Source organism: Phalacrocorax carbo, chromosome 10 (assembly GCF_963921805.1).
Source record: "Phalacrocorax carbo chromosome 10, bPhaCar2.1, whole genome shotgun sequence".
NCBI classification, from domain to species: domain Eukaryota; kingdom Metazoa; phylum Chordata; class Aves; order Suliformes; family Phalacrocoracidae; genus Phalacrocorax; species Phalacrocorax carbo.
The window spans coordinates 22,253,365-22,278,289 of record NC_087522.1 but is presented as its reverse complement, the minus strand read 5'-3'; the positions used below and the strand labels follow the sequence as shown (position 1 = coordinate 22,278,289).

The following is a 24,925-nucleotide window of genomic DNA, read 5'->3' as shown; positions in this document are numbered from 1 at the left end:
TATTCCACATTTTACAATGTTTCACATAGCTAGGATTACTTATGATTAAATATGTCTAAAGTACAATTTTGTTGGTTTACGACAGAGTACAGAAAGCTAAAATGAAAAAAAAAACTTGCCTTGGGTTATTCTATCAGTTTAAATTTTTAGTTTTCTGGCTTTAGGCAATCATCTCTAAAGCAAATTTTATACAGTGATATAAAAATTTGTCTTTTGGAGATTAATCCATCCATAATGGCTCCCATCAGCAACTACTACAACCTATTAAAAGTTTATTTCAATTGTTTGAAGCTTTTCTAGAATTGTGCTTATTTGTTACACTGGTATAATTATACAAGTGTAACTCTTTGTACAAACTCCCTTATGCAATGACAAGACTCTTTCTAAAATGTATTTGCTTTGGGTTTATTTCTATCACTTCTAAAATAGCATGAACTAAAAGCAAAAATGTCTTTTCTCCCTGAGTCAACACACAAATAGTATGCAAAATTGGTACAACCATTCTGATTTAAATTCACAGTATGCCCTTCCATGTGGATAAATGCCAGGTTTACTACTGGGGCTAAATTATGCTTTTTAAAAAACAACCTGCTGCTTAAACTACCTGGCTTTTAAGACAGATATTTGTTTGACAAGCTAGTAACTGTGGGGTTTTTTTCGTATTCTTACATGTTTATTTTTCATATTTCATTTATGTCTGTCTTGCTTCAACTGTAAATTCTACATTTAAACCAACTACAAACAAAACAGACTCCTCTGGAGAAAAATTGATCTGGATTAGTTGAAGATCTAAATTGATACCAAATTAGAGTGGATTACATCCCTGTAAATGAGTGTTCATTCAGAATATGTAGCCTAAATTGGTTTAATTCAAACAAATGAAGGGAAGGCAAATTAAGATAGAGTATTCTGAGTAACAGCGTCCACCCTGCAATTTAATCAAGTTGAACTAAACCAATTTAAATTTTGCTGGTGCTGGTAAATTGTCCCCTGCAGTTAAGGTCAAAATTCTGAAGAAAACTATAGTAATTTATGCAAACACCCTTAACGTTACTAACCACCGACCATAACTACTGGCTTTTCTAACAGAATTATCATAACGTAGTCAGGAACTAAGTATGACAAAGAGAAAATGAAATGGCACTGATGAAGGGAAAAAGGTCTATTTCCAAAATCATGTGCTTACAGCACATACAGTGATTTTTTTTATTTGCTCAAATCTTTGCTTCCCCTTCCACCTCCATCCGGTTATATCAAAGACGGTGGTGGTCTTCACTAAGTAATATGTTTACTCCTATATTAGGACTTCAAGGGGTTTTTTTTCTGACACCTGCTTAAAAAAAAGTAATGGAGAAATCATTCATCTCAGCAGAGCAAAATCTAAAATTAGCAAGTATGATTTTTGCTAAAGCTTTCAAACATGAGCAAAATTCATCACCTGTAGGAAAAGTAGACACTTTATTAAAGAAAAGATATGACAACAGTGGTTTTAGAATTTTTTGTTAATACTGCTATCAGCCTTCATCCGATACCCAATTTGATACTTTTTTTTAAAAATACATTTCAAATTACAATTTACAGTCACAGCTCTGACAAAGTGAGAGCTGTCCATTTATAGACCCTTGAGCATACTAAGAGAGCATCAGTAACTGCACCAGAATGAAATGATACAATACAGAGATCCACAGAACCATCCTATACTTCAAGAATTATCACAGAAGTACGTTATTACTGTAGGTAACATCTGCATGGCCAGGGCAGCAAGATCTTCTTCATTTATACACAATCCCTCAATCCTATTCCAATACACTAATTTCTTGTTAAATCTCTTGTCATCCTATACCATTACAAAGCAATAAAATCTATTCGATATAGATTTTCTATCAGTCACTGGTATTTGAAGCACCAAAACCCCAGGACCCATTAAACTGTCATGCATGGGAGGCAAAAGTTCTCTCCTGAGCCTCTGAAGGCAAGGTGCTAAACACCTCCTGAAGCTTAATAATCAACTGCAAGCACTATTTTACTTCCAAAATGCGAGTTTTACAAACATGTTGAGGGTAATTTGAAGAATCTTGTTTTCTTCAAGACCCCTAATAAAGTAGCAGGAGGATTCAGCCACAAATTTCAAGGCCAAAAAGCTTGAAATTAGCCTGAACTTTTACCTGATAAGGCCACATAACCTTACCCTCTTCAGTGAACCAGCATGTGTTAATATATAAGTCCAAATGATGAAGTGTCCACTATCTTCACTGGTAACATGTCCTAGTATGTGCCTTCCCTCACAGTAAGCATGACTTGCTTTGTTTCAAGGTTTAATCTGTCTACTTTTAGTTTCTCACTGCAGGACTTTGTTACAGTTTTGGAAACCAAATTCCATTCCCAGTAATTCCACCTCAATTAAGCATCTAAACGCATTTTTTAACCTCCTCTGAATTAATGAATCAAGCTTTAGAGCCTTCCTTCCTATTCCCTGGGCCTTTTATGTGGTCCTCCTCTGAAACTCCTCTCCTTGCTCCACATTCTTGACAGTAACATTGAGTTAGACACCAACACTGAATTACACTCAATCACACCAAGACCTAATATGGCAAAAAGATTAATTTTTTTATTTCTTCATGATAGCAGTCTTATGTCCCTAATTTAGGTCTGAAGCTGTTTTATATTTTTGCTAAATCACAACTCTATCAGATGCTTACACACCTCCATGCTTACACTCAGGCACTGCTGTGAGAATGCAGTTTCTTTAAAGCCTTTATTCACACTATCTGATCTAGACTGGGTTTCATTGCTCTGATGTGTTCTCTAACTACCTCAACACTGTATAACTGAAAATCTGTTAGTTATTCATGTACTGTAGCAGATAAATATGTTCCTTATCAGAATACATGTTTTCTGTTATTAGGTAGGTGCAATTTAGGTTACATTCACCTTCTCCAAATTCACATGGGGGGGGAAAAAAGGGACATTACTGGACAGGACTACATTTAAAGGACTTTTGGACAGACATAAATATGCATTCTTTGAAGGTGGTGCTCAAGACAAAATTGAAACTGAAACTTCTCTGAATTTTGAAGGACTTGAATTCAGATTGTTTGGCCCATTCCAAATTCCACAGATGAATAAAAGACTCATAAAAGGACAGTCCCATTTGTATTACTGAAATACAGCCATATGTTGCTTTCAGCATAGCTGTTTAACAGCCTACAATGCTGTTAAACAATTTAAGAGAGCTCCAGCATGTTCTGTAGCCCACTGAAGCAGATGAATAGTTAATGACATACAGTTAAGGTATACGCTTTCCCTGACTTATTCAACAGATGAATCCTTTAGCAGTACAGATTTATAGGTGGCATACAGTTTTGTGCACAACAAACACTTTATAATTCTCCTTAAAAAGTAACAGCCATTTTAATTGCAATATATGTTATAAACTTCTATATTCATTAACTCATCAGTTTCCTTATCAGACTATTTTATCAGATCAGAAGAAATGTGTAAGATAACTGAATTATCACAACAGAAGGCAATTAGCCCTCTGCCAAATTTATTTCCAGGTGACAGGTTACGGAATAACTACGGCAACACAATGAGTACAGACTTTGTTCCATAACATAAGCCTTTGCCTGGGAACTGATCACAGTATAATGTAAGAACAGGTAAAGGAGGGTTAGTGCTTATATCCAGAATTTAATATTGTACAAACAGCATCCATTATTTTAAACTTTACATTAAAACTCTTCTATCCACTTAACTGCTCTTACCTACGTATCACTCCTCCAAGAGACTTCTTTAATTTACCCCAACCAACTATACTAGATTACATGCTATTAGAAAACAACACTGCAAAACTTCCAGGAAAAAAAACCAAGTCAATTTTATAAAAGCTGATTCTAGCTCAGCTAGCAAAGCCAATCTTTTTATGTAATTCGTGTGTGTGTATATAATTTCTTTAGAGATGTTGCTAATCTGAAGCCAATCTCTGCTTACCAGCCTCTGTTGATGTTTAAATCCATACCTAAGTTTGAGAAAATAGCAGAGGCAATTTTGGCTGAATTGAGGTACTGTAAGTTTGAGGACAAAGCAAGTAAGGACAGATTACTTCTGTTCCACAGAAAGGGAAAATCTATGTCCTGTTGCCTCCCTTGTGGAATAATATCAACCTTTTGCTATTAGGAGCTCTCTGTGCTTATTAGAAGCTCTATCTGCCTGCCTTCTATTCTTTTAAGAAACTAGTAAATTAGCTGGAATCTGCAAAAGTTGCTTTCCACTTCTGTACTTTCTGGCTGACAGCCAGCTGAACATGAGCCAGCAGTGTGCCCAGGTGGCCAAGAAGGCCGATGGCATCATGGCTTGTACCAGCAATAGTGTGGCCAGGAGGAGCAGGGCAGTGATTGTGCCACTCCTCAAATACTGCATTCAGTTTTGGGCCCCTCAGTATAAGAAGGTCATTGAGTTGCTGGAGCGTGTCCAGAGAAGGGCAACAAAGCTGGTGAAGGGTCTGGAAAACAAGTCTTATGAGGAGCACCTGAGGGAATTGGGGTTGTTTAGCCTGGAGAAGAGGAGGCTGAGGGGAGACCTTATCACGCTCTACAACTACCTGAAAGGAGGGTGTAGCGAGGTGGGTATTGGTCTCTTCTCCCAAGTTACTAGCAATACGACCAGAGGAAATGACCTCCAATTGCATCAAGGAAAGGTTTAGATTGGATATTAGGAAAAATTCTTCACTGAAAGAGCAGTCAGGCATTGGAATAGACTGCCCAGGGAGGTGGTGGACTCACCATCCCTAGAGGTGTCCAAAAAACATCTAGACATGTCACTTTGGGACATAGTTTAGGAGGCAGGGTGGTGTTGGGTTGCTGGTTGGACTTGATGATCCTAGAGGTCTTTTCCAACCTTAATGATTCTATGATTCTACTTTTGAGGAGAAGAAGAACTTAAAGGAACAAAGAAAAGTTTAACAAGTCAGCATGAAGAAAAAATCAGAGCATTCCTGCTCTCATTAGGACCTTCAAAGGTCCTAATTCCACCACATTTATGGTGAAGTCCACTTTCTTAGCCAGGCAAAGAAGCATGTTCAAATTGTAAATTCTAAGGCCAGAAATGTTTTAAGTGTGTCTGTTTGATCATCCAAACTAGAAAGCTATCCTACACTTAAAATCTGATAATTTTCTAAATACATTTATTAGAAGCTGTGGTCCTGAAAAATCATCATTCAGCATGTGAATGAGAAACCTGAATTTAAGACCTTGACCTAAATTTCCAACTATACTGGTTGTGAAGAAAATATTTTAACAAACCAGTGCCATTTTAACATAACCAGTGCCATTTTAGGTTTTCCTATCTCAAGCTCTCGAGTGCCAAAATAGTCATCACCATTTGCAGATTACAGGTGTGAAAAGCTCCTGCCTTGTGTGCTATTGCCAAAGCATCTAGATTTACTTCCGGCAATTTCTACACTTACAGCTATGTTGTTATTAAAAAAGTGGCAATATTTTCTCAGTTTGAAGACAGAGTTAAAAATAACATTTAGTTTCAATAACAGTCTTATTTTTAAAACACGTATTTCAAGCTACCACGCTATTTCCAGTTTGCACCAAAATGTTACAAAAATCCAAGCAAGGCAAAGTTTATAGGAGTATATTACCTTTTACTACAGCAACTGATACAGGTGGCAAAACTCTGCAAGTTTTAGGCACACAAGTCCAAAACAGAATGAGCAACTTTAAAATTAAATTGCACTTGGAAGCAACTGCACTGAAGTAAACTTCATTATGTTTCTTGATTAGACCAACTGAGATAAAACATACTCAATACCTTGCCATAAAGAAAGGGAAGCACCTGGGTAGGTGTGTGACAGGGAGACACTATAGGGTTGTGGCTCCTATGAGAAACACGGCATATAATTTATTACCTACAGAAAATCAGAAATTTTTGGTCAGGGAGAATTAGAATGATGAAAAAACCAAAACCTCTATTTTAATCCATGATATTTTTGCCACGGTATTTTTTAGCTGAGTGAGTTAATTTCCTAGTTTGAGCTGTCACACAGTTGCACAAAGACATATGTCAGAACAAGAGAAAGAATGGAAGTTAGCTGTAGTGGACGGGGAAGGCTGGACTACTACGGTGCTTTGAACTCAAACTAGTTGAACTACAACCTCAGGTGGAGAGCCTTTAATACTAATGTGGAAACCTAACACTTTGGAGAGGTTAACTTCATTCCAAATAACACTATTTTCTCAATTTTTTCCACAAATCAGAGTGAGTTCCAAATCAAAATGAGGCTTGTGAAACGTTATTAATTACTCCAAAATTATTTTTAAAACCCTAAAAGTGTCATTAGTTTTTTAAAAAAGAGCTGTATTTCTGTGTCTTAGATTCACTATAACTGTTGTGGTATTTACAACAAACCTAAATGGAAATAGAAGCAGGAGTTTCTGCTATTATAAGAACTTGTTTTACCTGTCATAAAAGTTTTCTTCAAAGAAACTAGTTCTCTGATCACTTATATAAAGCGAAAAATATTTTTAAACATGCAAATGGCAAGTCAGTTCTGCAATTACCTAAATTTTACAGCATTAAAATTAATTGTTTTTCAAGATCCTTCTACAATTTTCATTGCAGAAGAATTAAGTAACAGTGAAGTGTGGCTTTGATCACTGATACAAAGACAGCTTGAAGTCAAACAATGAAGATATTTTAAAAAGTGACTAATACAATATCAAACTACTTATAGTCTGGATTTATCACAGCAAAATAAAAATCTTTGTTTCCAGTTTTTTTGAATCTTGGAATAGTCAGTTTTCTTCTTAGTATACACTTAGAATACTAATAGATTACCGTCAAATGTCACTAACTTTATACACCAAGAAATAACATAAATTGATCCTTTAAGACACTGAACTATTGCCCTTTCCACTAGTACTATCCATTATTTTTTATCCATTATTATTTAATAAATCAGTTTTCTCAGTAAGGAAAAACATAAACACCCAACCCAGGCATACAACACACAACTAGAGAAGGCAAGAAGACAAAGAATACACTGCTTTGGAGAATTTCTTCCAAAGCCTTTTGGCAGTAGATATACAGCAATTTTTAGAGGAGAAGAGCTGCTGCTAAGGACTGTGCAAGATGATGCAAGTGCATATATACAACTAACTGCTATTAACTTCTGAATGCTTAATCCAATCCAGTGAAGTTCAGGGTAAACTCTAAATACAAATGGGAATAACACTGAAGTTTTCTGAAAATACAAAAAAATCAGCAGAGGAACTTTGGTGAGATGATCAGATATACAACATACAAATAGCAAAATGCTGTCTGCATTGATAGCATTCAGATGATCAACAAGACTGCCAGTGGCAGCCACGCAGCCCAGCTGGCCGACCACAAGACTATACTCACTGTATTGTGCACAGGCCAACAAAAGCTGAGAATTCCCTTGATATGTCAGTTGGTAAAGCACATCACAAAAACATGGTGAATAAGGCCCGACAGTTTGCTAAGCAGAAGAGGAGAAAAACAAAGGAATAATTTTTTTTAATCTGTAATGACTAAGCTCTTAGCATCCTTATCTTAAGGGCACATAACTCTAAATCTGCAGCACTACTGTGATAAAGAGAGGGTGCTGGCCATGCACACATAGGTATCCCATCTCCTTACAATACCTGAAGACAGTAGCAATGCTTTTTGCCAATGTGTGAAATGAGGTCAGGAACTGCTACACCAAGCAAGATGACTCCAAAAGAGCCTAGCTGACAGGAAGATGGAATCTGATCGAGCTCATGTACTGCAGGAAGTCTACCAAACTCTGACAGGCTTTGGCCTCCTCAATGAGGTGAACCCACAGCCATCCTGCCACACAACACCGCAATCCCTGAAAGAGTTAAGGAGGAAAGATGCACCATCACATTACAGTTTACGCAGGAGACACCTCAGTGTACTCAAGGATTGTACTTTCTAGCAGTAGGTCAACAGCATTACAGAAGACAGGCACAAAGAGAAGACGAAAAACCGAAGACCTTGTACTGACCCTCATGCCAAGACCAACTCAGCACTGATGCCAACATCCCTAGCACAAGTGGGTGGGATACATGTTAAGTGGGCCCTTAAGAACTTTGACAATGACACGAGAGGTGGAAAATGGCTTGGTGTTCGGCTATGCTGAACGAAGGTGGCACTAAGGCAGCTAAAATAAACATACAGCAAGCTGTTACCAGCAGAACAGCACAAGCTATTACTTTATCTTCAGTTTGAGCTGGCTTCAGAGGGGCTCTCTACAGTGCCATGCAGTCTCTCTTGTTCATGTGGTATTCCACAATGATCACATGGGCTCAGGCAATATCAAATCTAGAAGCACAATCCACAAACACGAAGGAAATGGGTAGCTCATCTAGAACTGCCTGACCAGTCTGCCCCTCAAAAACATTCATGCTGGGAACTTCCAAAGTACAAGGGTTAGAGTCAGCAACGTGACTTGGCCGGAGCACACACCTGCTTTGTAGCCATAGCTGAAGGCAGCTTCAAGCAACAGTGACTGAAACTTGAGCTCCTAATCAGAGGTCCTTCAAGGTTTGAAATTGGAGACAGGTATTAAAAAACTGAAATGGAACTTTGGTAAAGGCATTTAAAGTTGGGACAAGTCCGAAAATATCAACTTAATTTGCAGCAGCAGAAAAAAATTAGGTTAGACAGTAGAAAACTAGCATGGACAGCTAATCACAACAGCAGACAGGCTGCATTAGATCAAAGATCCACCCAGCCCAATTTCCTTCTATGGCCCCCAGCAGATGTCTAGGGAAGAATACAAGGACACAGAAAGCATATAAACACACTTTCCCAGAATATTTTCTGAGAATATAGTGAGCTGCGACACAAAACACTTTCTGAGCCAAAGACAGTATTTAAGATTTTTCATTTCTGAGTTCATCAGATCTTTTCCGAACCCACGAAAACTCTTAGTATCCATAACACTCTACTGCAAGTAAATCGTAACTTAACTGCATGCTGTGGGAAGAAGCACATCTTTGTTTCCAATTTGTCTTCTGCTAGTTACATTTGAGGTTCAGTAACCCTTGTAGTGGAAGGCAGTTTTGTTAGAGTTTACAGTTGCTCCCTGTTCACCTCTTATTCCTACACAGGGAATACACTGCTACCATATGACCCCTCATTTACTTCTTCAGCTATTTAGTCTTTCACTGATTTTTATCACCATCTGTGTGCTTCTTCCAGTTCTACTATGTCCCCTCTGAGATGCGGAGACCAGCACTATTATATAGACACTGATGTGCTATTTCCAGAGAACCTGCAAGACCCCATTCCAGAGAAGTAAGCTCATCACTGTGTAAATTTTAAAATTATTTTTTCCTACATGAACCGCTTCATGATAACTTCCATTTATCCTTACCTCAGAGTTGCAAGGTCTTTCTCCAGCTCTTCCTGGTCTTCACCTTTACTAATTTTAATACCCTTGTATCACCAGACTTTGTTACTTTGGTGTTTGTGTCTTTTCTAGATCACCTGTGAGTACATGCTACAGCACAGAGAGCTATACTTATGCTAATGAGCTATCAAGCTCAATATTTACATTTTTAATTTAGGTTACATTAAAGTAATATTTTTTGCACAAATTATTCCCATATAGAAAACCTGACTCATAATCCTGGATCATTAATGGCTCTGTTTCAAATTTGGAATGGATTCCTTGGATATCTAAACACAATCCTTCTTCAGAAGATCATTATTCAGCATGTAACATAATTCACGGTCACATTTTTTAGAGATACTGCCTGACCGTATCTCCCATTTCTGCTTTATTTTGGTCATGCAAACTAAGCAGTCTCTCTAACATCAACCAAGTAGGAAGCAAAGCATAAAACATCAATTAAGACTTCAAAAAGATCAAAAGAAAGACAACATGAATGAACAGCAGGTTAAGAAATTTCTAAGTAGAAAAAAACAATAAAAGAAATGTTAAGTTACACCAAGTGCAAAAGCACCACAGAGACAGCAAAACAGACTGAGGAAGGAAAATAAAATACATCACAACTAATCTTTCTTCAGACAATGGGAATAGAAAGCTTGCCAGAGAATATGTAGTACCAATAAATGGTGAGGGTGTAAGCAGCGTATTCAAAGAAGGTAAGACTACAAGAGAGAAGCTCAATGATTTTTTGCATCTGTGTTGACAGTGAGGAAAAAATGAGAAAATATCCAGAACGCAACACTTCTTTTTGAAACACATCAGAAGATCAGATTCTTTTTGAATCGCATCAGTGACTGAAGAAAAGAATAGGGAATAAGTAAAACAAAATTTAAAGTAATGTCACCAGCGTCAGGAGATAGCTAGATTTAAAAGAAACTTAAGAATTAAATAGCTGATCTATTTATGATGGTACATAACCTCTCATTTATACCTGCACTGGCACGTAAGGTTTGGAGCGTGGCAAATATATTGCCAATTTTTAAAAAGGGTCACACAGGACATCCAATAAGCTTCAGGCCTGGAAATCCAATATTTGTATCCAGCAAATTAATAGAAACTGTAATGTCAAATGCAATTACTGAACACTTGAACAAAAGTGATACAGCTGAGAAGATAACATGGCTTTGACAAAACAAAGTGCCACCCTCCAAATCTCAGAGTTCTTAAAAGAGACAGACAGACATGTGGGCAAGAATGATCCAAAGAAAGTCTATTTGGATTCTTAAAATTTATTTGACAAAGCCTTTTTAAAGAAACCAAACTGACATGGCAAGTCCCTTACACAAAAAAAATAACTAGCTACAAGGCAGGAAAGGGAGGACTGAACAGCCATTTCACACAGTGGAAAGACTACAAGTAGAGTGGAGCAGGATACAACCCGTGCAGTTCAAGAAAAACAGGGTGAGAAATAAGGTAACAAAAGTTGGCTGACACTGATATGTAACTGTTTTTTTAAAGAAAAGATGAGGGACAAGTGTGAGAAACTGCTGAGTGACTTTATGGCAGTGAATAACCAGGCAATAAAATGATAGGGGAGGTTCTGTTTAGGTAAATGTAAAATTACGTATATCAGAAAAATAATCCTAACTTCTCACTAACAATATGAGAAGCTATTAGCAGTTGAGAGTAAGATCTTTGTATTATGATAGACAGTTACAAAAGCTGGCAACTCAATGATAAACAGCAGTCCAAAAAAAAATATCAATGTTAGGAATTCAGACAAAGCAGATGACAACATGAATATCATGTATATGTCCATGGCTCACTGATACCTTGCATTTATGCAATTCCAGTCCTTCCTACCTCAAAAAAAAAAAAAAAAGTGGAGCAAGATCATCAGAGATACAGACTACTTTTCACATGAAGTAATGAACGACAATTTTTTTGAGAGTTGATGGGAAGTAGATAGGGGCATTTAACAGAAGTCTACAAAATATTAGGGGCATGGAGAGGTTCGCTAGGAATCAATTATTCACAGTCTCATTCAATAAAGGAACTAAAAAATAGCAAAAGAGCTCAGGAGGAGCCAGGCTCAGAACAAACACGAGGAAGGAGTTCTTCATTAATTAGCTGCTAACCTGTGCAACTTCTTGCTAGTGGATACTGTGAATGATAAAGGTTTACAGTGATTCAAGAGGACATTGGATATCTATACGAAAAAGAAAACTACTACGGGTTGCTGAAAATACATATTAAGCATATTCAGCTCAGGAGGTCCCTTATCAGAAAATGGAAAAGTACTAGAGGAAAGTATCATGTATGTCTTCTCTGTTATACTTTTCCTTAGGCATCCACTTATGACCAATGTTGAATACAGACCTTGAGTCTGCTCCAGAATTTTATATTCAATACATTAAGTTTGGGAAGATGGAGAGAGGACTGAGAAATTCTGCTCCCTGTAACACCATAAATTCAAATAATGTGAATTGATGAGCTGTAATTTGAATTAAATTATTGTGCACAATCTTTTGTCAGTTATTTAAAAGTGCTCTAACTCTAAAACTGTTGACTAACTAACTGTTGTGAGAATGACAACAGAAAGCAAACGATTTCAACTCAAGTAAACTCTTTTTTTTTCTGGCATGTCTGTGAAGTGGTTATTTTGAAGAAAAAAAAAATATAAACCCTTGTATGCAAGAAACACTCAGTATCTCCAAGTACAATTTGTTCCATTATTGCAACTTCTATTTTCCACAAGCTGCCCCTTCTATTTTATGCTGAGTTTAGCCTCTAGTCTCATTGTCTCTACTTGTAATACTTTTCTCACCAATTGCTATATTTCCTATTCCCTCCAGCACCAGGCTTCCCTTTCAAATGCAGATTTTCACATGCACATTAAAAACTAATACCAATCACTAATATTATAAGCTTGAATTCTACCTCTAATAAAGGTGCATCAAGCCACTCTGTGAACAGCAATGAAATTATGTTGATTTCATAACTTGCAGCTGTAGTACAGGCTCGCTACTTTCAATGATCTTCCATAATCGCTAATCTTTTTTCTCTTATGATTGAAGCGGAATACTCATTAAATTTGGTATCATTACACATACAAGGTTTGTGATCCTGTCAACCAGTAAAATTAGAAACATGCTCCTCAGCTGAAGCCTCAAAATCTATTACAATATGTGTTTTAAAAAATACAGAATAATGGCCCTTTTAAAAATTAGTTTCCATGTATTTTTTAAAAAATGTTAACTTACATTAAAAAAAAGGAAACATGGCTTGGAGCAGTCACAGTGTAGTGTGGGATTTGGAGCAATTTTAACTATAGCAGAGATCAAACCATCCATAGGCTATTAAATGCATCTCAGTTTTGGTGACAATTCATTGATATTAATTTTGTTTTAATGGTTATGATCACATTTATATTCTTACATAAATATAAATAGTTTCTTATAATACTCCTTTTGGTAAAATCCTATATTGTAATAATGTAAAGTTTTAAATTATACCTACTGCTACAGAAAAAAGAGGCTATTCATAGAATATTACACAAAAGACTGAAACATTAAAATGTAGTGTTATCAAAACCACTTAACATCATATAATCATACTCAAATGATATCACAACTAAGTACTGCCACTTGAATTAGAACAGCTCTTTCAAACAATAAAATAACCCCAATCAGTTTAGAAAGTACTTTCTAAATTTCTTCCTATTTCTGTTGCACTTGCAATTTACACCACATGACAGAAAGATTCAGATCCACATTTTGGCAGCAGGCACGTAGTTTTTTTAGTAACTTTTCTAAACTGGAGGTTCATTTCACAAAACAGACTGGTATTCCTAAGAGTCCAGAGAAGCACATCATTTTTTGCTCATTCTATTCTACCAACAGAATTGCAAAAAAATGTCCTCAGCTCTTGTAAACTTCAGAGCAGCCTGCCACAGAATCTCATGCATTCGTTCTCTGAATAAGCCAAAGTATGCTCTTCTCAATGTCTCAAAGTCTCATGTCCCTATTCTGCTTCTCATTTTCCTCACTTCCCTTTGGTCTTAACCCACTGTCTCACCATCACTGCAGCCAAGGCTTCCATCAGCCTTCATACGTGTGACCCGTTCTTTGTTCCCGACTAACAGCTTCATCCAGCACACCAAGACTTGGCCTTAATGCTCCAGATCACAAGATGAACTGGACTAAGGAACATATAATACTAACCCTTTCAGAAAAGTTTAGTTTTAAGCTAGATCAGTACAAATCCTTCTACAAGGATAGAGGGTGAATGGGTAGAATAGGTTTCAAGGTGGCAATGCTAGTTTAAAGTACCTACGTGTATCTGTAAAGTAAAGCTTAGCTGGACATTACTACTGCCAAGAATTAATTTTTTTTCCTCTCCAGCCTAGCTAAAAGCCTTGCTTTATACAATGCACTCTAATAATTTTTTTTTTTTGTCCCAGAGACAGAAGTTATGCCAAAATAATGTTAATTCATTTATTTAGAACTATCTTAATAACAAGAAAAACTTGTGGAATCTGCAAAAGGATTTTAACTCAAAAATACACTAAAAATATACAGACTTAGTCATCTGTTAAATGACAAACAGGTCTTTTTTCCCAATACCTCTAAACACTTCTCAGTCAACAGGGAGTCTTAAGCATGCATAGAGCTGAGCTAGTAGAACTTTAAACCATGGTGTGATTAAATAGTGATGATCATGAGCGGATGAACCTCCAGAGCTACATGGATCATGGATGATTTCCACATGTTGGTCAGGTGGAAACGGCAAACCTGTCTCATCCATGGGATTACACATTACATATTATTTTTCCATTACTTTATCCTACAAATGCCAAAGAAGTCATGCCAAGTGCATCTATGCCAACCCTAAAAAGACAATTCCATTATCTCTGCTGTTATCATGTTACCATGCCACTTTGTTAAACAACTTCAGTATGATAAAAAACATACTACAGCTAACTGATCAAAGATATTGATTAGACAAGGGATGGTTTTTCCTCCCTGTATCTGGCTTCAGAGAAGACTTGGAAATGCCTCTAATCATTACAACTCAAATAATTCTATAGCTTGTACATAGAAAACCAACACATTAATACACATCTCCTAACCTCAAGGCTATCTTTCTCTTAATAAAGCTGGTGCAGGCATCCAGGATCACAGTTTTAACAATGACAATTCACGGAATGCATCTGAACTCACTGATGGTCAGGTACAGCAATGCTACAGTTAGAATACAAAGTAAAACTTTCATTTTAAAATTGTTTGTTACCTCTGGCAGCAGAAAAACTTATGACAGTGGTTTTTATACAGGCTACAGGACAAAAATTTTAGGCTGCTAGAGGTCTAAGCATCAAGAGGAGCAAGGGTCTAAACAGCCACAACTGTGATTTTCACATCTACTTTATGTTACTTCAGGGACTTCAATATTGTGTTTAATTTAGCCAAAAGAAATTTTAAAAAAAAACCAAAACAAGAACTCTCTCATGAACAGCCACAAACAATTGCTGTAAAACAACTGGGAAGACATGACTGTCCTCCCACAAATAAGTTACAGTGTAAAACTGATGAAAAACTGGACAAGAATTCCTATAATTCTGTTGCTACTTGATACAATATTCATGCCTCTTAACGTTCTTTTCACTTTTCTAAATTGTTTTAGTCAGACATTCAACATAATTTAATAAGAAATCTCTGAACTTCAGCTAAATTCTAGTATTTGCTACATTTCTCACAGGAAGCACATCAGAGAGGCAAATCCTGATTACATGCAATACCACGCAGGCTTCTTTGTTCAGTTCTTACCACTGGATTAAGGCTTTTTATTTTCCTAATTACATTCAGCACATATACACCTATTTTTGATAGGTGCATGCAACAAGGAATGATACAAAGATTTCTGCATTGTTTGCTAAAGAAGCGATCACACACTTTTGCTGACATAGAACTTCCTTCCCCAAGAGGACTGGGCTTTTACCACATTACTAAATATTTAAAACCCTAAAAGACCCTACAGCATAGGGGAAAAAAACCAGAAGTACGCTTTTTAATTCATTTGTTGGGCATTATCAGTTGTCAAGTCTGACAAAAAGACAACCTGTCCCTGAAAAGCTTGGTAAGCTGAGGTTGCTGGTGATGGGAACAAGAGAAGAGATTCAAGTCTCAGGTGCATTTTCGGTTTTACTTAAGTGTCAAGGGCTGCAGTATTGAAGTGTAAAAAGTGTTTTTAATTTGCTTCAGTCCAGTAGCTTTGCTTCAGTCTGGTAGCTAACAATAAGAGCTCAATAGCTACTAACAACTATTGAGTAACTATTTTAAAGCTGAGAAATCAAAAAAAGGATGTGAGAGACTTACATCTTGCTTTTAAGCAAAAAAAGCACCCGTGGATACAGCAATAGCCATACTCTCAAAAAAGGAAAGTGTTTCAATCAACTAACTAGAGACTAGTTAGTTGTTTTGTGTGCATGAAATAAAATTGTGTGCGTGGAATAAAATTGCCATGCATATGGTGATACATAAGAAATGAAGCAAACATCAAAACATGTCATGGATTTAAAACAAAACAATTCATAGAAGTTATTTTCTATCGCCATGGTTAAAGGCTAAGCAATCTAATTCATACACACAAAGCCTAAATAAATAAAAGGAAACTAATCCTCTATTCTTTGCCTTTTTAAAATAACTCTACACCTGCCTCCCCCAGGTTCCCTTACTTATTAATTCTGATTCTTTGCTCTAGCCTGTGCAGAATTGCTTCACACTGCACGGAAGAGCAGTCATCTCAAGAAATTCAGGCTCTTGCCTGAGAGCCATGGAGTCCTCACAGCACAAAGGCATCCAAAACTCTCTCCAAGAAAGGCCTGAGGAAAAGGAATTGGATAGGAAAAGAGGAGGAGGAGGAAGATGCCAGATGTTGCAAACACCTTCTAGCACAGTGGCACTCCTTTACCTTGCTTCTCTCCCAGTTCACATTACTACTTCCTCATAATTGCTAATGAGGCCACCAAAGCTTAGTAGCTTCTGCTCTGCATCAAGACTCTGAGGTATATCTACATCAAAGCAAAAATCAGTGCAGGGAATCAAAAATGTAGTATTCTTTATAATACTGCCATACTAACATACTTTGTAATAAAGAGTATTACATAACTTACTTTCATATATACACACACACGCATGTACATATATAGAACACATCTACACACACATCACATTATTTTATATATACGCACACACATATGTTTACATTATTTTTATATATATTATGTGTACATACATACACACTATTACATATTTTATGGGAATACAGAACTTCATAATTGTATCAATGAGTATTCGCGTCTTTAACCATAATTACTTATATAAAATGGCAACAAATTTGGCAACGAAGCTACATATAGATGCAAATTAATGGGGTAAGGTATTTGTAAAAGTGAATTACTAAAATAAGGTGGTTTATGTTTACTAATAATTAAAAATGGTGCTATCAATAGTCATCTTTAAAATACATAAGAAAGCAAACAGTGTGGGGAAGACGACAGAAACAGCAATTAGCAGGACATGGAGGTAAAAATGAAACTAATATCTATAATAAGCTGGAAGTTGTTTATAGATGTTAGTGTTATTTTCCAGGTTCATCTTTGGAGGCTGTTTTATAGGCTTCTCTTGAGGCCAGAGCTGAGATGACAAAACAGGTGTTTTGTGAAAATCGCTAAGCTACAAGTACATTCATGTTTTTGCCCATGATGCACTGTCCGGAAGTTCACTGTGATGCGCAGTGATGGCTTCAGTTTCACTTTACAGTGAAACATTATAGAAGTGCATTGGAAAAGTTTATATCTTTTACTCAAGGATGGTATAGATACATTTGGTATAATTTGGATGACTAGGAATGTGCTTCTGATGACGAGCTTAGCACGACTGGGGCTGCTAAAAGGCCAGGAGCTGTGGTTCTGGGAAAATTTCTTTCACTGTTGTATTTTCTTCCAGTATAGGTGGCAACAGCATAAAGATTTTCAGTGCAAGCCCCAGGATATAATGATATGTGAAAAAGCGATGCCACAGTCAGTGGTGGCTGCCTTTTCGTCATGAAGTAACTGCCTCCCGGCCCAGTGCCCAGGTGGCTCCCAGAAACAGGCGCTGTCGGTTGACCTTTGGGCGCCAGGCCGGTCAGCACCCTGGCTGGTACCACTGGCAGGGACTGGCAGTGGGGGCAGCCAGGTGGGCGTCGGGGGGGCTCAGTCACTCGGAAGGGTCAGGGAGGCGCATCATGATGCTGATGCATCTTCCACTCCCGTGATAAACACTAGGCAGATGCTCCTAAGTCAGACAGGTTGAGAAGGTGTTTGAATAACTTTCATTTTGACAGGAATGTTCAAGGAGATTTGTGATTTGCCATTGCAGATTCCAACAGATTCCTGAAACACAGGAAACTCCAGAAGACAGTTAATGTTAATGTTTAGAAAAGATAAATAAAATTACTTCGGTAGCTATGGACCATCGGCTTGATATCAATTCCAAGCAAATTAGAGGACTTGAGTATTAAAGAATTAAAGGAAGACAATATAATTACTGCCATTCAACCAAAGTTCCCCTTCTTGTCAAACTAACTTTTTACGATGACATTACAAGTTTGGCCTATAAAGTTAATAGTTATTATGGCACTTCTGTAAGACATGTAAGTTTGTACCACACAGCAGAGTCTGTTTTTAGAAACTAAATCGGCAGAAAATCAACAGTTCACACATTAAATAATAGGTCCCAAGTTATAACCATAAATTAACTGAACTAATATTTCTCTAATTAGTCCCATAAGAATCAACTCCTGACTTTATACTGAAACATTTTTTACGGGGGGGGGGGGGGGGGGGAAGGAACAATCTAGTTCGTAGCTAATACTGAGATGAGGAAGTGGCAGAGAACAAATTGCATCAACTGTTTAATGGACTGCAATCAACCTACATATGTTCCAACTCAGATAAAAGATTACATTATACATCAAGGAGCAAAGAATAAATGGAAACATCACCTAACACGATAGAGATAATCAGTCACTTTTGATAAATGCATCTGCTGCAGTGTTAAGGTTATGACAACTACGGATGTGTAGGCAAATAAATACTAAGGGAGCTCATAATACCTTTCTCTCTGCTCATTGTAGGATTGCTACAATGGTTCACATTTCAAGAGAAGATTTTTTTTTAAAAAAAAAAAACAAAAAGATGCAGAAAACCAAATTATTAAAATACTGGAGAATATGCATTAAGTGTCAAAATTATGAAGCTCAATTCCTTCAGATTATCTAATAAAAATTGCTTTAGTCTGGGAAATTACAAGAGATCTTCATTCTGACATACAAAATCATACGAGTTAAAGGTTGAACCTTTAGATTACTACAAACATAAAAAGATCTTCAAGGTCTTTAATTTTAGTCAATAAAGATATTCTACTATGAGAATACTTCATTAATTATTTCAGTGGATTCCTCATTATTGATAATTCTTAAAAGACAGTGGAATGATTTTCTAAATCATATGCTCTTATTCAACTACTGTTAGCACATGTAATTCATAGAAGTCCTAGGGAAGCCAGTGTTAAGCATGAAGTTAGCCTCAGTAACCACAGCAGTTCCCTTGGTCTTAAAGCAGACAGGCTGAGATAAGTGATGAGTTTTTTATCTTTGAAAATTAACTCTACAAGAATATTTCATTATGAAAATATAATTATCCCAGGCACATTTAGTACGCTGAGACTACCCTAAGCCCACAAAAGTACTTTTCAACAGTCCAGGGATCAGTTGAAAAAATAAAATATGGCAGAATGATAAGGCATAAGAATCAGTAAGTTATGTATTATAAACATGGGTATTGAGAAACTCTCAAAAGTTATGTGAGTTTCTTACACATCAGAAGAGCTAACAGAGCAAGCTCAGATTTTAACTGTCTGCTAAACAAATGCAAAACTATTCCTAAGAACGCAACAACAAAGTTTCCCAAAAACCATGACAGCCTTTCATTTCATCCTTACTTAAATAATAAAAAGTATTACATATCGGTATCACAGGTTTTAAGAAATATTCACTGTGTGTAAAGACAGACATTCAATACCAAATCTTTCAGAATTAACGCTTGGTCTTTAAAAATAATCCTTGTTGCATTGTTGACATATAATCTGCAATTTCTATCTTTTGAATGTTTAAACACTTGATCTATACAACTAAAATGTCTAAAACTAGAAGTTTTACTACTGAGTGCAGATTTAATTTCCTAGAAATGGAAATAATAGCACATGACACCATAATCACAAAAGTGAAATAACCCTAAAATAATAACAGTATTCTATAGGCTCTTGAATTTACTTGTAAGAAATACAATTGTATCAACTCAAGTTATAAGTTTTTTCTTTTTTTTTTTCCTTTGGTAATACACCAACAGTCATGAAATTTGCTTTAAGGATATTCAATTCTAAACTGTGGTGAGATACGTCTTCATTTTGAAATTATTATTTAAACAAATATTAATTTCTACTCAGTAAAAGAACATGGTGGATATGCAATCATATGGCGAGCAGGATTATGCGATTTGTACTGAGAAACAGGAAACATACAATGATATGGGTGAAATCTGTGTACTTTTTTTTATTAATACTAGGAACTAGAATAGTAATAATATAGGTTATAAATAAGAATATAGTTATTACTTCTCTTAAGACCAAGATTCCAGCTTTCACCTCTTTCAGAGCAAGGAATATAAGAGCACATTATAATAGGTCAGCACCAAATATAAGCAATATCTACCTTAGGGCTACTCGTATGGCAGGCTCTGGTCCTGATTCAGACAATAAGTCAGCTCTGTCCAAACCTTTACTCCAGGAAAAATTAAATATTTCACGGAGCCATTACATGTCCATGCAGGTTCTCATGATACAATTGATTTATTCTATCTATTCCAACCAGGCAGCCACAGTACAGTTGCTCCCCGATTGCAGAGGGAGGACAAGGGAAAATTGACTCATCAAGGGAAAGGTTAGTCCAGCCTTTGGAGACAGGTAGAGAAGCACAGCCACATGACTGAGGTATCCTAGGCTCAAAACTAATGAAATACATAAGAACAATATGGACAACAGGGAGAAATGTCTAGCCTGAATTTAGCTTCTAGCCCCAATTTCCTTCTGATCAACGGAGAAGGGAGTGCAGCATCACCTCAAAGCAGCCTTTTGGATAAAATGTTCCTCCTTCTCTTGCTTCCTCCCCAAGCTGACAATAGGCAGAAAGGCCTATCAACTAAGCAGCCGGGCTACAGTAACAGAAAGGATCTGGTTATGACTGCTACCTCAGATAGACATTCAGGGTGAAGATGCACATAACAGCATGACCTAGCAAGAGTTATAAATCTATCTCAGCAAAAAAGCAACATAAACAACTCCCTTCTTACAGTCACTCTCTGTCAAGTTAGCAAGTTGAATCAGTGCAGCTCCGAGGTCAATGGGCACTAAAAAAGGCACAGGCAGAGGACATCGTCTTCCACTTACAAACAGCAGCAAGCTGTTAGACTGGCTAAACAATAATGTGCAATTTCATCCGCAGGACCTAACACATGAGAAATATGATTATAGCTATGTATATCTATAAATAAATGACAACCAGCACAAGACAGTCAACAATGGAGCTTCTTTCCTGCATGCATCTGCTTTACTGTGGGAGGCTCATGGCTTGCTGCTCAGCTTCAGCATTAATTTCTTAGTTCTTGCCTTGTCAAGACAAGAACTGACTGGGTTAGCTAGCACACTTCTCCCACAAGACCAATAAATACTTTCATCGCACTGATCTATCATGTGATTCTTTCATTATTTTTCTCCATCCAGATGAACGGTTCAGGTCTCCCCACTGGAAACACCATCTTGCTCAAAACTGTAAAACTATAATTTCACCCAAATCATCATGATTATCACAACGATCTCTAAAGCTTAACAAAACAGTAGATAAATTTTATGCAGAAAAAGAATTGTGATCCAATATCAATTCCCCTCTTTCAGCTCTCAGAGTACGACATGCCAATTTGTTCTAGGCTGACTCAACTTAGGGCATTATACTTTGATTTTATAGACTACTGGAAACGGAAAAATCAAAGTGTCACATAAAAAAAGGCACACAACAAAACTCAAGGAGTACCACAGTCATTCCTCATCTGATACAATTTCAATCAGTTGATAATGCCCATTCTGGATCTATTTAACTCGGGATGCTGACAAATGGAAAGACAGGAAAATTAGTTATTTCAAGACACAAATAATTCCACATAATGTTATTTAAAACAAAATAACAATACAAATACACTCTAAAAAGTGACCAGTTTGATGCTGAAATGAAGCAGCTCTATTTATAAATCATACCTCCCCCTCTTTTTTTTTTTTTTTTTTTTTTTTTAAATACTTCAACACTGTGAAGCTAAACAGACATACTTAATTCGCACAGAAGCTGTACGGCTCGCCAAGAGTGGCATCTGAAGCATTGCTATAGCAGTAAACTTAACAGCTGCAACAAGACACATCCTGCTGATACACCATGCAACAAAGCAGCCTCATTCTTACTACACTGCTGAAGAATATCGTACCAAGTAAGTGTTGCTGAAACCCTCACAACATGTTAATACCCTGAGAGACTGCATGACAGAAGAAACAAACGTTATCTGAGAATTATCTGGGAAGTGACAGAGAGCAGAACCAACCCCTCTTTCAGAATCAATAAGCAGCTGCTAACTGGAGGCAATTCCCAAGTACTGAAAAGACACAAACTCTAAAAGGCAAGATCTTTCCTAACCATGGATGAGTCCAGTGGAACAAGTCCATTAACACAGGATACAATTTTTGTGTAACTTCAGTTTTGAGAAAAATGCATCAAAAACATAATAAAATTATTTCAGTTTAAACAGACCGGGAGGACACCAACCTTCATCATTTCGGTTTTATCCCATGTTAGCTCCAGAAAGTAATTTGTCCCTGCACAAGTAACAAACCCCTTTGCAACATCCAGATACAAAAAAAAGGCCTCATATTAAAAAGACTTCACATCTTTTATAAGCTCTCAAAGTAAGTTCAGCATATTTCACCCTTTATACAGCAGACAGCTTTGTATTGGAAAAAATTACTTTCCTCATCAATACCATTGGTGAGCTGGTTAACTTCATTAAAAACCTAGCCGGCCTTCAACTCTTCCAACTACTCAGAAGCTTCTCCTGCACTCAAATGCAAGGCTGAGCAACATACACACATTTTTCCAAAAGGAAGAATTACCGGATGGAGTTCCTCATCAGTGCAAATAAACTAATTCTCAATAATTGATTAATCTCTTCAGAGACAAAGCAACAGCATGAAATAGCATCTGAGCAATGATTTTCATCACAAAATTGTTCTCAGCCATGCAGCACAAGAACCACAGAAGAACATGCCTGAACGTAACAATAAACACGTTTTTTTAATTCTTCACAAGATACAGTTTTGTTAAAAATGCTAAAGACTTCTTTGGTTTCCCAGTGTACCCTCCTTCAAATTCAATCTCTCCCTTCTCCCCCAAAAATTCCTCCAGGTTTTCAAAGATTTGTCTCTATTAATTGAACAACAAGTTTGGAGAATAAGTTATTGAGAGTTATGACTTGCACAACATCTCAAAAACGGTAAAAATATACTCAACCTGATCAAGAGGTGAAATGTCAAAAGGTCAGATTTTGTCAAAAATTGTCAAAAAGATTTTACTGCTTGAGCTTTCCACTACTTCGGTTTCGAGATTCAGTGTTACCAACAAAGAGAGGGAAGTTAACTTTTATTCCACCACTGCATGACACAAAATACAGTACAACCATTAAAGCTCACTGTTAGTGCATGGAAAGCAGAAAAATGAAACTGCTCCATTTAGTTGTACTCTCTCATCCAACCAAAATAATTTTTATTTCCTCTTCTTAAAGTTAACACATTTAATTCCCATTTAAGTTACCTAGATACTAAACTGTTAAACAAAAGAAAAACAAATAAAAGATTAACCATTTGAACAAGTTTCTGTCATCGCAATCACAGACAAGAAATCAAGTTGATACTAAGTCATTTCTAAACACAACATGACCTGTAGCTCTTGGATTCCTTAATGTACACCTTGCATTTAGTCAATTTTGCACATTTTAATTCTTGGCCATCTATACTTTAACAACTGGCCCATCAGACTGATCAGCTAGATCCATGGCACAACTCACCACTCTGAGATCAACCAAACAAAGCTCAGGCTTCTCTGCTGCGAGTGCTTTAACAGTTAGAATGAGGGAGGAAGGACAGTGTCTGGTCCACGTACAACAACACAACCCTGTGAGACCACTACAAATCCTGGTGTCTTGTACTGAAAAGGCTGCTGTTTCTCCTCCCCTCCAGCCAAACACAAAGGCTTTGTGTAGTGCCTTCCCAGAGCAGGAGAGAGAGACAACGCAACACACAGGAATACACAGAAACTGCCCATCTCCTGTTGTAGACTATCAATTCATTCCCACTAGATAAACAAGTCTTAGTTAACACAGAAAACACAGGAGTATATTAATATACCATATAGTGTAACCTCACACGCCAAGCAAATGTTTACCCTTCTGCACACATATACGTAGAACTGGCAGAAGCTGATCATTTAGAAATCAGTTTCAAACAGGGAAAACTCCATTCAGCTCTCTTTTGTCATTCTCAAAAATCTTTCTTGATTTAATCAGTCATGTTGGAAAAACTCTCTGGAATTTGTGATGTTGGAGGTAACAGAGCCTGCAGCATGCAGCAGCAGGACAGTGACTACACTAAACCTAACCAATCTCACCGTATTCCAGTCACTCAGCGTGCTCTTCTCATTCTAACCCCATCATTTCCAAAACACAAAGTTTAAAAAGATGCTGAACTTCAAGAGCATAATGGTATGTCAGAAATACTTTGTTCTTCTCTGATGTATTTGTCAGAAATAATTATTCCACCTTCATATTTTTAAGCTATATCTCACATTTTTAAAACTATATCTTGATGCACTATTTTCAAAATAATTTTTGACCAATGAATATGTATACTACTGCAGTCAAACTTTCCCATATATATAATTTTTTGACAAGCCAAACAAATGTTCATAAGCATACTTCTGATTTAACAAGTTAAGAAAGTTTTAATACTTTGTTAACTGTAAATCACACTGCAAAACAAAGGAATCACCATCAACAAAGTATTCTGTGCAATTTAACACAGAATAAAAATGTTGTATATCTTTGTACCATGTGTTCCCATCATTAAACCCCCCAAAAAAATTTCCAAAATCAAACAAGAGCAGCAAAATAAGCTCGAACCTTTTATTTTCTCAGATACAACAGCTAAAATGAAGTAACATACCTACAACCACAGCATGTGTTCAGCAGAGGCATGGCATGAACTATGCAGAACATGTAGAAATTCTACTCGTTTTTTCCAGAACTGC

At 36.8% G+C, this 24,925-nt stretch overlaps 1 protein-coding gene across 3 annotated transcripts in view; it reads right to left on the bottom strand.

The window, feature by feature from the left end:
• Positions 1 to 24,925, bottom strand: part of TTBK2 (tau tubulin kinase 2) — a 104,313-nt gene that overhangs the window by 78,096 nt on the left and 1,292 nt on the right. The window lies entirely within an intron of this gene.